The following is a 14,789-nucleotide window of genomic DNA, read 5'->3' on the forward strand; positions in this document are numbered from 1 at the left end:
AGAGAGACACTGCTTGTTCCTAGCACTAGTGTGAGAACATGAGAGGATGATTAGAAAATAAAGAGGATTGTGAAAGGTTACACCACGTGTCCCCCACCCTTCTCCACAGTGACATGACACTTCAGCCACATCACTGGATGCAGAGTGTTGTGTTCAATTTTCAATGGAGTTAAGTGGCAGCAGTTTTAATGACAGACTCAGAAACAGTTACCTGTAGAAAACTCTATAGTGTTGTTTCCTTCTATTGAGTTCTGTTTCTTCAAGTGCTCCTGAAAATCTCCAACTGGTTCTGAGTTCAAACACCAGCTGGCGAGTCAAGGGTTGACAATCTGAGAGGTCTCTATCCTTGAGGGTTCTGCATGGTACTGCTGACATGATTGTGGCTCTGCATTCATAGGAAATGACTCTGACTATGCTAAAATTGTATAATTACTGTACCCTGTTCAGTTTCAGTGATCTCAGATGACAAGGGCAGTGAGGGTGACAGGGAGACTCCAAAGGAAATAGGGTGACATAAGTAAGGACATGTTATTGTGACCTTAAGGTCTCAAGAGCCTTGGAAGGTGTGCACGTTGCAAATTAACAGCATAATTTGTGGTTTGGGGCCATCACTTCTGGGCACTTGTTTCAAACACAACGTAAGTGGCTTGGTGTGATTTACATTCAGTACTAGGCTATTACTGTCACAATATCCTAGATACGATAGTTGTGATTTTCTCCAGAGTCTGTGTCCTGTTGCAGCTGTACCCTAGTTGTCTCTGTCTTAGCGCACACGTCAAATGTGCCATATGTATTACCCAAGAATGGCAACCTTAGAAATTGTGACCGGGTTTCCCCTAATGTCACCTGCAATAAGCAGAAACATGGTGATTAACTTTCCAGGGGACCTGAAAATCTAAATATTTAATACAATCCTCTAGAGGTGATTCTTTGCTAGGGGACTCTGAATAACAGTGAGTTGGAGATGAGCTCCTCATCAATTCACTGCCAAGTGGTGTCCAAATTCTGCACAGAGGTTCTGATGAGGATACAGTGGGGCTGTAGTCTGCAGGAGGAGCTGCTCCCTTGCAGGTGAGGAACCACTGCTGTCTGGAACACTGCCCTGGAGTGATGGGGCAGTCTGATAGCTCAGGACCAACTCTCATACTGAAAAAGATGACAATGATGCAAATATAGAGTGGATTTTCACATGGAAAAGCTTTTATTACACGGACAGGGGATGATGTTTACTACACCTTCAGCCCCTGATTTAAATATAAACTCCTGGAATTAAAGATCTGCTGATGACAGTAAATTCTGTTAGTGAAATATAAATGCACTCAGAATTCTAACAAAAGGAGCACTCTGGCACAAAGGGAGTTTCAGTGGAACCCACAATAATCAGGGCACTACATAGCATGCTTCCTGAGTTCTGTGGAGAGACACATGGAAAATTCTGTGTCCGCCAAAGCTTCCATAGGCCCCTGCTGTGTGCACTAAGTCTTTCAAGCTATCCTTTGGTTTGTATCCTGTTGAGGAGGAAAATAAATTCCCATCACGTATCAGTTGATAGACGCAGCACTGTTTCCATGTTCTGCATTTCTGGATGAAGAATATTTTGATATGAGAAAACAAGCTCAGAGGCTTCTTTCTTTGAATTTTGTGCCTTTGTTTCTCTGCTGTATTTGACGTCAGAGTACAAGACATCTCCATGAGCCAGGTTCAGAAGATGTTGAAAAGTTGGAGGTTCTCTCGGGTTCTTAGATTTATGCCCCCTCCTTTTAGCAAGATGGTGGTCATTTTTTCAGATATTTTACATATGGGCAACTGCTCACAATAATAAAAATGCATGTTTGAGTGGCCTTGTGTCCTGATTTCCTTGATTTTGTCCTCATGTTGGTTGGAGACTGCGTTATTTACTGGTCTTTTAAAAATTTCCTTTCCTGTGTCCTGCAATCATCACTCTTGGACAAGGGGAAGGAGGCAGATGAAAATATTTTGAAGGAGCAGTGAGACATTAAATGATCCTTTTTGATCCTAGAAATGAACAGCAGGGTCCCCACGGTGGTGTCCTGGATGTCGTCTTGGAGGGTCAGGGGAGCTGTCGGTCCTGTGAAAGCTGCCAGACTGAAGTTTACATACAGTGTATGGCAGATACACTTGATGAGTACTTCTCAAAACCATAGGAGGTATAACCATTGTTGATAACCTTGTACTCTCTTCTACATCATGTGCTATGTCTATCCTTGGTTTTGACTGACAGCTTTGTTTTGCCATATTTGATTTTATTCTCCCCCCAAAAAAAGTAATAAGAACTTAGGAGTAATAAAATCCAAAATGTGTAAATTTTGTTGTAAAAAAGAGAGGGGGAAAAAAAAGAGCTCTAACGGATATAACTGCAAGTGTGTTTAGGGGTGTTAAATAGCTGACTATATTAATGTTTTTGGATCATTGAACACAGCTGTTTGCAGTCTCTCTGTTTGAATGTCCACTTTGTATTCTTTGATACTGTTATTTGAGCAACTATTTCCAAGATGATAATATGTAATCTATTTACAGGTGATTTCTTACTGTTATTTTATTTTGTAGTTCTGTATTATGTGTACCCTTACACTGCTTTGTTTTGTTTTGTGTTTTTCTCTTTTTCCTCTTAAATAAAATTTAAAAAAAACCTTAGGAGGTATAGACCACAGAACACCCCAGGAAGATCCCAGGGGCTCCATTTAGAAGCTCTTGCTGAGGTCCAGGAGGAAAAGCTGAAGGTGGTGAACTGGAAGCAATGATAGAGGTTAGGCAACATAGCAATGTTGTGGGAATTATTAATCCAAAGTGACTTGACAGAATGGAATTTTCTTAGGAAAATACTTTCAAGGCATCTCATTCTCTATGGGTCCAGGTCCAGTATTGCATAGGCACTTGTTGGCCCCTGAACACACCTGTTCATCTTCAACATTAGTCTCTTGTAGGCCATGTGATGTACAGAGAATGCTTGAGAAATTCTCACACGGGATGCACCTATTACTACTGGTGGACAAAATCAGAAAGTGAAGGACATTTTGAGTAATGTTTTAGTGCACAGAGGAACAGCATGAATGCACAGCTAAGATAGGGTGGTTTTTGCAACACCAAATGTGATTGCACCTTAAAATTGTTTTAATTGTTTTAACTTCCTCAAATAGGACTAGAAGTTTCCAGCACATCTCAGATCTCTATTATGGGGTACTGTCCATGGGGAGGTTCCCACCATATATGCTTTGGGATTTTCCAGTCTCACGCAAGATATTGTTTCATTGAGTTCCTTCTCAGAGCTCATGGTCAGCCTGCAAACCTGGTCAGTAAGTTGAGCTAGAGAAGTATGGTGAGTAGGATAATAATAGACTCTGAGGAGCTCAGTGTCTTCATTACTTTGCTCTAATTGCTGGGACAAAATAGCCAACACCCAAAATGAAGGAAAGAGAGGTTTATTTTGTTGGCTGTTTGTGGAGGTTTCAGTCCATAATCAGCTGGCAGTTTGGCATGGCCCTGGGACAACACTACAAGATGGCAGCCAGAACAAAAGGAGAGGAAGATCAAGCCACTTTTCCTCCCTAATGCTGTACAAGGCATTGGCTTCCCCCAGGGCTGGTGTAGTACTCACGAAGTCTTACCTTCCTCTTCACAGGATGGAAATGTTTACAGAGAATGCTGGGATTTTCAACCACCAATTCAACTCTACAGACAATACTGCAGGACATTATAAAAGAGAAAAGTGATCACCCAGGGAGCACACGATGGCTGCCAGCTGGAAGGAGAGGGCCCAGTGGAGCAGAGGGGACTCTGGTCCAGGCCTGCCCACCACCTCTCCTGCCCGGGGAACACACCACCATCACTGCCGGCCTGAAGGAGAGAGCCCAGGGGAGTGGAGGGGACTCAGGTCCAGCTCCGCCCACTACCTCATCTGGCCAAGGAGCACACCACAGCTGCTAGCTGGAAGGAGGGGGCCTGGCCTAGCTGCTGAAACCTGCTCTGACCTCACCTGGGACCTTCTTTTGAACTGGAGAGCACCAGCACTACTGCCACTGCCTGGAGGAAGCAGCAGTCCTGCTGAGGAGGTTTGAAGCCTATGTAGGCCTTAAGGGATCCTTCTATCAGCCTGGGGAGTTTTGCCATCCAAGGAGCTGGATTATTACACAACATCCAATCCCCGGCAGAGTATGAGATCCTTGCTTAAGGGAGTTGGAGACCCACTGGGCTTGCAGCCACACTAGACTGGGCTTAGCAGGATTAGCAGGATTTGTCCAGACCACACCAGATGGTCTTCTATCCCTCAGGGGGCTTTGCTACCGGAAGGGGAAACTACACAAACTGAGGAGGCTTTAGGACTAACTGAGAAGAGCCTGGCAAGCCTGTTTTAATCCAGGGGCTCCACTGCCCAAGGAGGGAGCTACCACCAGAGGAGTCCCAAGAGCCCAGGTCATAAGAGTCTATTTATAACACGACCGCGGGAAACTCTGAAACAACACTTGAAACACGGTAATATAGGAAAATGACAAAACAAAAGACCAAAATGCAATCTCAAACATCCAACCCACCCCCAAGAAAGCCTAGGAGCGATGTACATAGAAGAAAATACATGCCATACACCTGAAATATCTGAAACAATAGTAACCGAAATAAAAAACCAACTCCGGGAAGCTTTAAAGGAATTCAAACTAGAAATAATCTCTCAGGTAAAGAAGAAATAATAAAAGAAATGAGGAGATGCTGAACATAATCTAAAGAAGACAGAATTTAAAAATTAGAGCAACTAAACAAAAAGAATCTCTGGATGAACAATATAAGAAACAAATAGAATATATAAAACAGATGCAAAGAGATATACAGGAAATCAAAAACTTCATTGAAAGTTGTAAAAACTGCCTCAATGAACGCGAAGAGAGAATTTCGGACCTCAAAGACAAGATTTCAGCCAGTGAACAGGAAAGGAAAGATCTTTTAAAAATGACAATAAATCAAGAAATAACAATTCAACACCTGCAAGATGACACAAAGAAAAACAACATAAGGTTGATAGGTATAAATGAAAAAGGAGACAATATAAAGGATGTCAAGCAGATTTTTAGATAAGTAATTGCTGAAAACTGCCCAAACATGAAATTCGAAACAGATATCAGGATCAGTGAAGCATATGGAATTCCAAATAGCCGTAACCAAAATAAAAATACACCCAGATATATAATAATCACCATTTGAGAAATCGAACAAAAGAATAGAATATTAAAAGGTGTCAGAGAGAAAAGACAAATCACCTATAAAGGAAAACCTATCAGAAACACATCAGACTTCTTAACACAAACAATAAAGGCAAGAAGAGCATGGAGTGAAGTATTTCAGACCCTAAATGAAAATTATTTCCAACCTAGACTGATGTACCCTGTAAAACTGCCCTTCAAAAGTGATGGATAAATAAGATACTTCCATGACAAAGAACAGCTGAAGAAATTCATGATCACCAAGCCAGTCCTACAAAGAATACTGAAAGACAGTTTAGATACATTTAGTAAAAAACCACTTAACAAAGGAGACAATTAAATAGAACAGAAAGATAAAGATGCAACAGCAGAAATATAACATGTCAACAATAAACCAATATATAACAGTTATAACCATTAACATAAATGGTATCAATGCACTAATTACAAGAAATAGACTGGCAGAATGGATCAAGAAACAAAATCCAACCATATGCTGTCTACAAGAAACCCATCTAACCCAAAAGGATACTCACAGACTTAATGTCAAAGGATGGAAAACAATACTTCATGCAACAGGAACCCAAAAAAACAGGGGTAGCTATTCTGTTTGCAGACAACTTGAACTTCAAACCAATAATGATCCAAGGAGGTAAGGAAGGTCACTACATACTGGTTATAGGAAAACGTCAAGAGGAAGAGATAACTATCTTAAATATATATGCACCAAATTTCAGAACACCAAGTTATATAAAACAAGTAATATCAGAAATGAAAAACCAAATTAGCAGTAATACAATTACAACAGGAGATATTAACACACCTTGACACCAATGGACAGAACAAGACAGAAAATCAGCAATGAAACAAAAGAACTGAATCACACCTGTGAACAAATGGAATTGATAGATATATAGAGTATTCCGTCCAACAACAACAGAATACACATTCTTCTCAGCAGTACATTTGTCATTCTCTAAAACAGACGATATATTACCTCACAGAACATATTTAAACAAATGGAAAACAGTTGAAATTTTCTCCTGCATATTATTGGATCATAGTGCTATGAAATTAGTAATTAATGATAAAAGATCCCACAAAAATCCCACAACACATGGAAACTGAGTAACACACTCTTGAGTAATCAGTGGGTTACAGAGGAAATTAAATAAGAAACAATATCTACAAACAAATGAAAACACAAATACAACTTACTTGAATCTGTGGGATGCAATGAAATCTGTCCTCAGAGGAAAATTTATTGCACTGAGTTCCCACATTAGGGAAAAGGAAGGAATACAAATAAATAACCTGATGTTACACCTCAAACATCTAGAAAAAGAAGAGCAAGTCAAGCCCAAACCAAAAGAAAAGAGGCAATTGTAAAAATCAGAGCAGAAATCATTGCAATAGAGACCAAAAAAAAAAAAAAAAAAAAAAAAAAATCCAAAAAACGAATCAAAGAGCTGGTTCTTTGAAAGAATAAATAAAGTCGACAAACCCCTGGCCAATCTTATTTAAAAAAAGGGAAGAAAAAACTCAAATTCATGCAATAAGAAATGAAAAAGGTGAAATCACTACAGACCCAATAGAAATACAGAAGATCATCAACACCTATTTCGAAAACCTCTACTCTCAAAAGTTTGATAACACAGAAGAAATTCACAGATTATAAGAAGCATACAAAGTACCAAAGCTAGATCAAGAGGATGTAAAACTGTTGAATAACCCAATCTAGGTTAATGAAATTGAAAATGTAATTAAGTCCTTACCCACCAAGAAGAGCCCAGGCCCAGATGGATTCACTGCAGAATTCTACAAGAAATACAAAGAAGACATAATGCAGACACTCCTCAAACTATTCAATGAAATTGAAAGGGAAGCAATCTTTCCTAAGTCATTCCTGGAAGCAAATATTACTCTAGTGCCAAAACCTGAGAAAGACCCAACTAAAAAAGAGAACTATAGACCAATCTCCCTAATGAACACAGATGCAAAAATCCTCAATAAAATATTGGCAAATAGGATGCAGCAAATCATCAAGAAGATTATACACCATGACCAAGTGGGATTCATCCCAGGAATGCAAGGATGGTTCAACATACGCAAATCAATAAATGTAATCCACCATATCAATAAAGCCAAAAATAAGAATCACATGATCATTTCTATAGATGCAGAAAAAGCCTTCGATAAGGTCTAACATTTATTCATGATAAGAACTTTACAGAAAATTGGAATAGATGGTCTTTACCTCAATATAATAAAGGCCATTTATGACAAACCAACAGCCAGCATCATACTAAATGGCCAAAAACTGAAAGCCTTTACTTTAAAATCAGGCACAAGAAAAGGATGTCCTTTATCACCACTTCTATTTAATATAGTACTGGAAGTACTAGCCAGAGCAATTAAGCAAGAAAGAGAAATAAAAGGGGTAAAGATAGGAAAAAAAGAAGTTAAATTATCATTGTTTGCAGATGACATTATACTCTACATAGAAGACCACCTAAACTCCATTGAAAGACTCTTAGATACAATAAATAAATTCAGTAATGTGGCTGGATACAAAATCAATACTCAGAAATCAATAGCATTCCTATACACGAACAACAAAATCACAGAGAGGGAAATAAGAGAAACTGGGCTATTCACATTAGCAAGCAAATAAATGAAATATTTAGGAATTACTCTTACGAAAGAGGTGAAATACTTATACAGTGAAAATTATAATACACTGAAAAAAGAAATTGAAGATAATCTCAGAAAATGGAAAGACATCCCTTGCTCATGGATAGGAAGAACAAACATTGTGAAGATGCCATTCTCCCAAAAATGTTATACAGATTCAATGCAATCCCAATAAAAATACCATCAACATACCTTATAGATCTAGAGAAATCACTCCTAAATTTCATCTGGAACCAGAAGAGACCTAGAATCGCAAAGACAATTCTAAGCAGCAAAGACAAAGCAGGAGGCATCACAATCCCTGACTTGAAGTTATACTACAAAGCAACAGTAGTAAAATCAACATGGTATTGGAATCAAAACAGAGCCGAAGATCAATGGAATAGAGTAGAAGATACAAACACACTCAACCACCTTATCTTTGATAAAGGAGCCAAGCAGGTTCATTGGAAGAACGACAGTCCCTTTAATAAATGGTGTTAGAAAAACTAGCTCTCCATTTGTCGAAAACTAAAGCTAGACCCATGTCTATCACCATGTGCTAAATTAAAATCTAAATGGGTCAAAGATCTGAATATTAAAACAGAAACACTGAATCTATTGGAAGACAAATTGGGTAGAAACCTTGGAGACATAGGAGTAGGTAGAGAATTCATGAACAGGACTCAAACCGCACAGGAAATACTTCCCAGAATCAATAACTGGGACCACTTCTTATTAAAAATTTTCTGCATGTCAAAAGAAATCTCCAGCATAGTGAAAAGAAAACCCACAAACTGGGAAAAGATTTTAGTGAACTCTCTCTCAGACAAGGGACTCTTGTCTAAAACATATAAAGAATTAAAAAAAAAAAAAAAAAAACAAAACCTCAGACCTCCAAAATTCAGAGATCCAATCCAAAAATGGGCATCTGAGATGAATACGCAATTCTCAGATGAAGAAATGCAAATGGCAAATAAATACATGAAAAAATGCTCATCATCATTGGTCATTAGAGAAATGCAAATTAAAACCACACTGAGATACCATCTCACTCCTGAAAGAATGGCCAGGATCAAGAAAATTAACAACAAATGCTGGAGAGGCTGTGGGGAAAAAGGATCTCTCCTGCACTGTTGGTGGGAGTGTAGACTGGTACAGCCTTTGTGGAGGTCTGTCTGGAGATTTCTCAAAAAGTTGGGATTGGAAATCCCATTTATTCCAGCTATTCCACTTCTAGGCATCTTCCCAGAAGAACTGAAAGCATCATACCACAGTGATATATGTGTACCTATGTTTATAGCAGCACAATTTGTAATCGCCAGATCTTGGAAACAACCCAAGTGTCCATCAACTGAGGAATGGATAAAAAAGTCATGGTATTTCTATACAATGGAGTATTATTCAGCTATAAAGAAGGATCACATTGAGATATTTATCAATAAATGGGCACAGCTTGAGACCATACTCATAAGTGAAATAAATCAATCTCGCATGTATGAATACCGAATAGTTTCCCTAATGTAAGTAATGATTCAAATATATAAAAATATGTGGTAATCATGATTCCCCATTATGTGGCCTTGAAGCCTTATAAAGTTTTCACTTATTAATTGGAAAGGCTTTATTCTGAGCTTCTGGATATGGAAATATTTGACGCTATAGTATATGAAGTTTTATCCAAATATTTCAAGGAAAAAGACAGACACTATGGTAACTACTATTAAGTCGGGTTATTTGGTGGTGAAGCACTAGATTGCTGAAACTGTCATGTTTGACCTGTATTGTTATATTGTTATGTCCTGTTTTATCTCAATCTCCCCCTTATTGTTTAAAAAAATTATTTAGTTATTTCTTATGTTTGTTTTAATTAAGGGGAAAATTAAAAAATAGCAGGATATATAATAGTAACTCTTTTTGATTTCCTATTAACTTGTTTTGAAGTCCTGTAATATTCCCATAATCTTGCTTTGACTGATTAGACTCTTTTCCATTCTGTATGATAGTATCAAGTTTGAGGGTATAAGCAACTACTTTGAAGGCAATAAGATTCACTAAGATGCCCATTCTGGTTTGACTATTGTCTCCTTTGGAAGTCCTGTAATGTTTACAATGCCTAAGTTTTATTGGTCTTGTTCTCTACTGTTTTGTCCAACTTTATAATATCTAATTAGATAGACAATTGTTTTTAAGGAAACAAGAGACATCGTTGATAACCATTGTTTATAACCTTGTACTCTGTTTTACAGCATGAGCTATGTCTAGCCTTGGTTTTGACTGACAGCTTTGTTTTGCCAAATTTGACTTTATTCTCTCCCCCCCCCCAAAAAAAGTAATAAGAACTAAGGAGTAATAAAAAACAAAATGTGTAAATTTTGTTGTAAAAAAGAGAGGGGAAAAAAGCTCTAATGGATATAACAGCAAGTGTGTTTAGGAGTGTTAAATAGCTGACTATATTAATGTTTTTGCATCATTGAACACAGCTGTTTGCAGTCTCTCTGTTTGAATGTCCACTTTGTAATCTTTGATACTGTGATTTGAGCAACTATTTCTAAGATGATAATATGTAATCTATTAACAGGTGATTTCTTAATTTTTTTTGTATTTCTGTATTATGTGTACCCTTACACTGCTTTGTTTTGTATTTTTCTTTTTCCTTTTAAATAAAATTAAAAAATTAAAAATTAAAAAAAAGAATGAGATGATGATACTTCCTCATAGTTGTCACTAGTTAGTAAAGCAACAGATATAATACAGGATAAATATGAGAACTTACAAGATTGGCTTCCAATGGCTGCCCAGAGCTAGGGAGTACAATAAGGCTGTCTGTACACTGGGGATTTGAAAGTTCCAGGAAAATGCCCAGGGACTGATGTATTGTACTGTGGAGTCCATGCTAGGAGGCTGAAGGGCCAATGCTGGAGAGGGAGAATGGCACTGAAAGCGAGGAGATGAATCCAATGTGAAAATTGCAGCTCCCCTGGCACAGGAGACCAATAATTAGTTTTGTTTCCCTCTTACATCCTGCTGATGATCCTCTCTAGGGTGATTTCTGAAGCTTCCACACCAAAGCCTTCCACACCCAGAATTATTCTGTTCCAATTTAGTTGAGCATTAGTGACTCAAATGGACAACCAGCACAATCCAACCCTTGCAACTTGACAGCCAGAAATGTTTCTTTAAACCATAAACTTCAGGTGCAAAGACCATTTTGTGATTATACCTAATCTTATAACTTTCCTACACACAAGCAAAAATGCACACAGTCTTTCCCCAGGACAGAAGGCAAGTGTTGGGGCTGGGGATTTAGCTCAGCGGCATAAGCACCTGCCTTGTAAGCAGGTAGTCATGAGTTCGATCCCTGGTACTGATGAAAAGGAAAAAGACAAAAAAAAAAAAAAAAAAAGAAGGCAAGTGTTATTGGGCTGAGGCATGCTTTAACTTACCCTCTCTGTACCCATGGCCTTTGTGTAGGTGCTGCAGGAGCTGCCAGGAGACTGCTCTCATTCTCTGCACAGGTGAGGGGTGAGGAGCCCCTTTTTGCAGGAGGTGCCTGTATGCTGGGCCTCTCCATGCTCTTGGAACCCTGGCTCCTCTACAAGGCCCTGAATAGGGAGGACAGGATTGGTGATGGGTGCTAAGATCATGACATGTTAGGGATTAATCCTTGCTAAAATGGACAGGACCGAGATGGGCCTGAACATGTGGCAGCCTACTGCAGCCAAGGACACTCAATAGGGATTCCTGAGACTTCAGGGATCCCCATCATATCTGCACATTTGGAGTAGTGTGCTACAAAGTCATCACCAGCACACATTATTTCCTTAGGATCCCTGACTTTATCTGTTGCCCATGGGCTGAGGCTTGTAGTGTCTATAATAGAAGAGGGATTGTTAAGTAACAGAATCTCAACCTCTGCATTCTTGAGCTTCAGTACGCACCTAGACTTAGACAGTACTGAAGTGATCCCTCTGGTAAAGTGAAGCTGAATGTGGTCACAGGTGTCACAGAAACAGTCATGACACCGGGGATCCTTTGTTTCTGAAGAAAGTATTCTCCTTGGCTGTCATCTTGCTTATGGGGGCACACTGGCCATGGTGGCACACTGTCCATAGAGGAAAGAGACTGCCTGAGGAAGAGAACTTAGTGCTGGTCACACCCAGTGTTCTGCTGGGCCCACTGTGATTCAGTGATGTGGTTTGTCCCATCTTTGCCTGGGTGAAGGTTGAGTCCTCTATGCAGTCTCACAGGCAGGCTCAGGTTAAAATCGGGCATTTGTGTGCAGCCCCCTTGATTTTGAGCTGTCATTCCATGCATCTCCAGTCTGTAGGCACAGTGACAACACTGTAAAATATGGCTCAGCTTCCTGTTCAGATTAAAACAATACATTTGCTCAGCATCTGCTAGTGCCAGGCACCGTTCTAGGCAGGACAGCCACAGTGAAAAAAATGCACAAAAGTCTACAAGCCCCTTTCTCTGGGGAGCTGTTTTGTAGCAACTCTATTGCTACAATAATTACTGTGTATCCAGCTGTGTATCCATTCTCTTAAGACAAGTAAGTTAAGTCTCGGTATTATCTTTAATTTTTAGTTAAAGAAAAAAAAAACAGTAAAAGGGTACAAGTAATAAAGAATTAAAAAAATAAACAGTAAGATATCACTAGTTAATAGATTACATATTGTCATGTTAGAAATAATTGTTCAAGTTACAAAATTAAAGCATACAAAGTAGACATTCAAAAAGTGAGACTGCAAACAGTTGTGTTCAATGATCCAACAAAAACTTAGTAATATGGTAATCTGTCTTACACACCTAAACACACTTGCAGTTGTATCCTTTAGAGCACTTTTTTTTCCCTCTCTTTTTACAAAAACATTTACTCATTTTGGGTTTTATTACTCCCACAGTTCTTATTACTTTTTTTGGGAAGAGAATACAACCAAATGTGACAAAACAAAGCAGTCAGTTAAACCGAAGAATGGGCATAGTACATGATATAAAAACAGAATACAAGGTAATCAACAATGGTTACCATTATGCCTCTTGCTACGTTAAAAAGAATTGCCTATATCATCAGGTATAATAAAATTGAACAAAAGTACACATCAAAACCAATAAAACCTAAAGATTGGAGACATTACAATACTTCAAAAGAAGATAATAGTCAAACAAGAATGGGCATCACAGTGAATCTTATTGAGTTCAAAGTAGTTGCCTATACCCTCAATCATCTTGATACTATCAAACAGAACAGAATAGAGTAAAATCAGTCAAAACAAGATGGTGAGAGCAATACAGGGCCTCAAATTAAGTTAACAGGAAATCAAAATTGTTACTATAATATATCCTGTTAATGTTTAAAAATTTTTCGCTTAGTTAAAAAATAATTAAAAAATACATTTTTTTTAAAAAGGGAGAGATTGAGATAAAAGAGGACATGACAATACAGGTCAGAACAGAATAATTTAAGCAACATAGTTTTCACCACAAGATAACCTGATTTAACAGTAGTTACCATAGTGTGTGAGTCTAGGTATTACTAAGAATAAAAGAAATCAAGTGATCTCTCTATGGCTTTTGGTCCCATGTCTTTCTGAAAAGGAACAGGATTAACTTCTAGAAAGATGCATATGCAGAAGGCTGATCAACTCTGTCATGCCCACTCTTTAGTCTAGAAATAGGATGTCCAAAGAGGCACTGTGATCAAAGCACACACAATCCCGAGGGTTATAAATAGAGGAAACTTGGACTTGAGTGAATTCCTGTGGACTGCACTAGGAGAAGCCCTGGCAGTTAAGAGTTTGAAGTTTAGCATGGACAGACGCAACGCATGTGCTGCGATAGAGCAGGAGCACGGACTTTGGAACTAGCTAATCTCAAGTCGAGAGCCAGACTTTACACTTTCTCGTTGGGTGATCTTGGTGCACGTGTTTTAACCTCCAGGTTTTTATTTTCTGTGATGTGAGGATATGGATAAAAGTAATTGCCCATCGCCTGAAGCAAACCAAAGCACTTAATGACATCATAAAGCCTGCTTATCGAAAGAACTGACCTTTCCTTCCCTCCTTTTATGTTTAAATAGCAGCCACTTTTATACACTGATTATATTCCATGAACTGTTTTATGAACATGCACATATGCACATTGATTCTCTTGCTCTAATATCCTCTTTTCAGATGGAGAAACTGAGGCAAGGAAAGACCAGTGAGCTGGTCCAGAGTTTAAAGACAGTCTCAGGGCTGGGATGTGAATCCAGAGCAGTGTGGATTAAAGGAGAATCTGTTCGTGAGGACTTCAGTCAAACTGCAGATGAAAACCCCCACACCCAGTTCTCCAGACAGCATCCCAAGTTACCAGAACTGAACAGCAGCCGGGTGGCCAGTGGCTGGGGGTTGGAGGGCAGGGAGAAGGCTGAAGACTAAGGAAAGGGGCAGCTTTGTTGTCAGGGTCCAGTTAGGGTTTAAGGAGCCACAGCTACAGTTGTGGTGTATTTAGCTGAGTTGGAGAAATTCCACCCACAGGCTCCCCATGCCTTCTCTCACCTGCCGCGAATTTGAGACATTCTGCAAGACCTCTGGGGTTAAATACAGAAGGACAAATATATTCTGTTCTGCTAAGGGCTGTTTTTCCACAGGGATCCTTGGACAGTGAAAGCTGGCCCCATAAATAATCACCCTGGGGCAACTGGCATAAACCCGGAGCTGTGGCCACATCACTTACTAAGCACAGCTGGCGTCAAACGTGGCTCCCTGGGCCCAGGTGATAGGTGTTGCAGTGAGGGGCGGTGAGGCAAGATGGCCAGCCAATGAACAGTGAGGACAACACCCAGGGGCAGGATAAAGGCCCCTGTTGGGGTGCTCTGTTCTTTGCTCTTTGTCTGCATGGGAGAATATGCTCCTGCTCTCA

Source organism: Cavia porcellus, unplaced genomic scaffold (genome assembly GCF_034190915.1).
Source record: "Cavia porcellus strain 051 isolate PalLab524CR breed Dunkin Hartley unplaced genomic scaffold, mCavPor4.1 scaffold_34, whole genome shotgun sequence".
Lineage (NCBI taxonomy): Eukaryota > Metazoa > Chordata > Mammalia > Rodentia > Caviidae > Cavia > Cavia porcellus.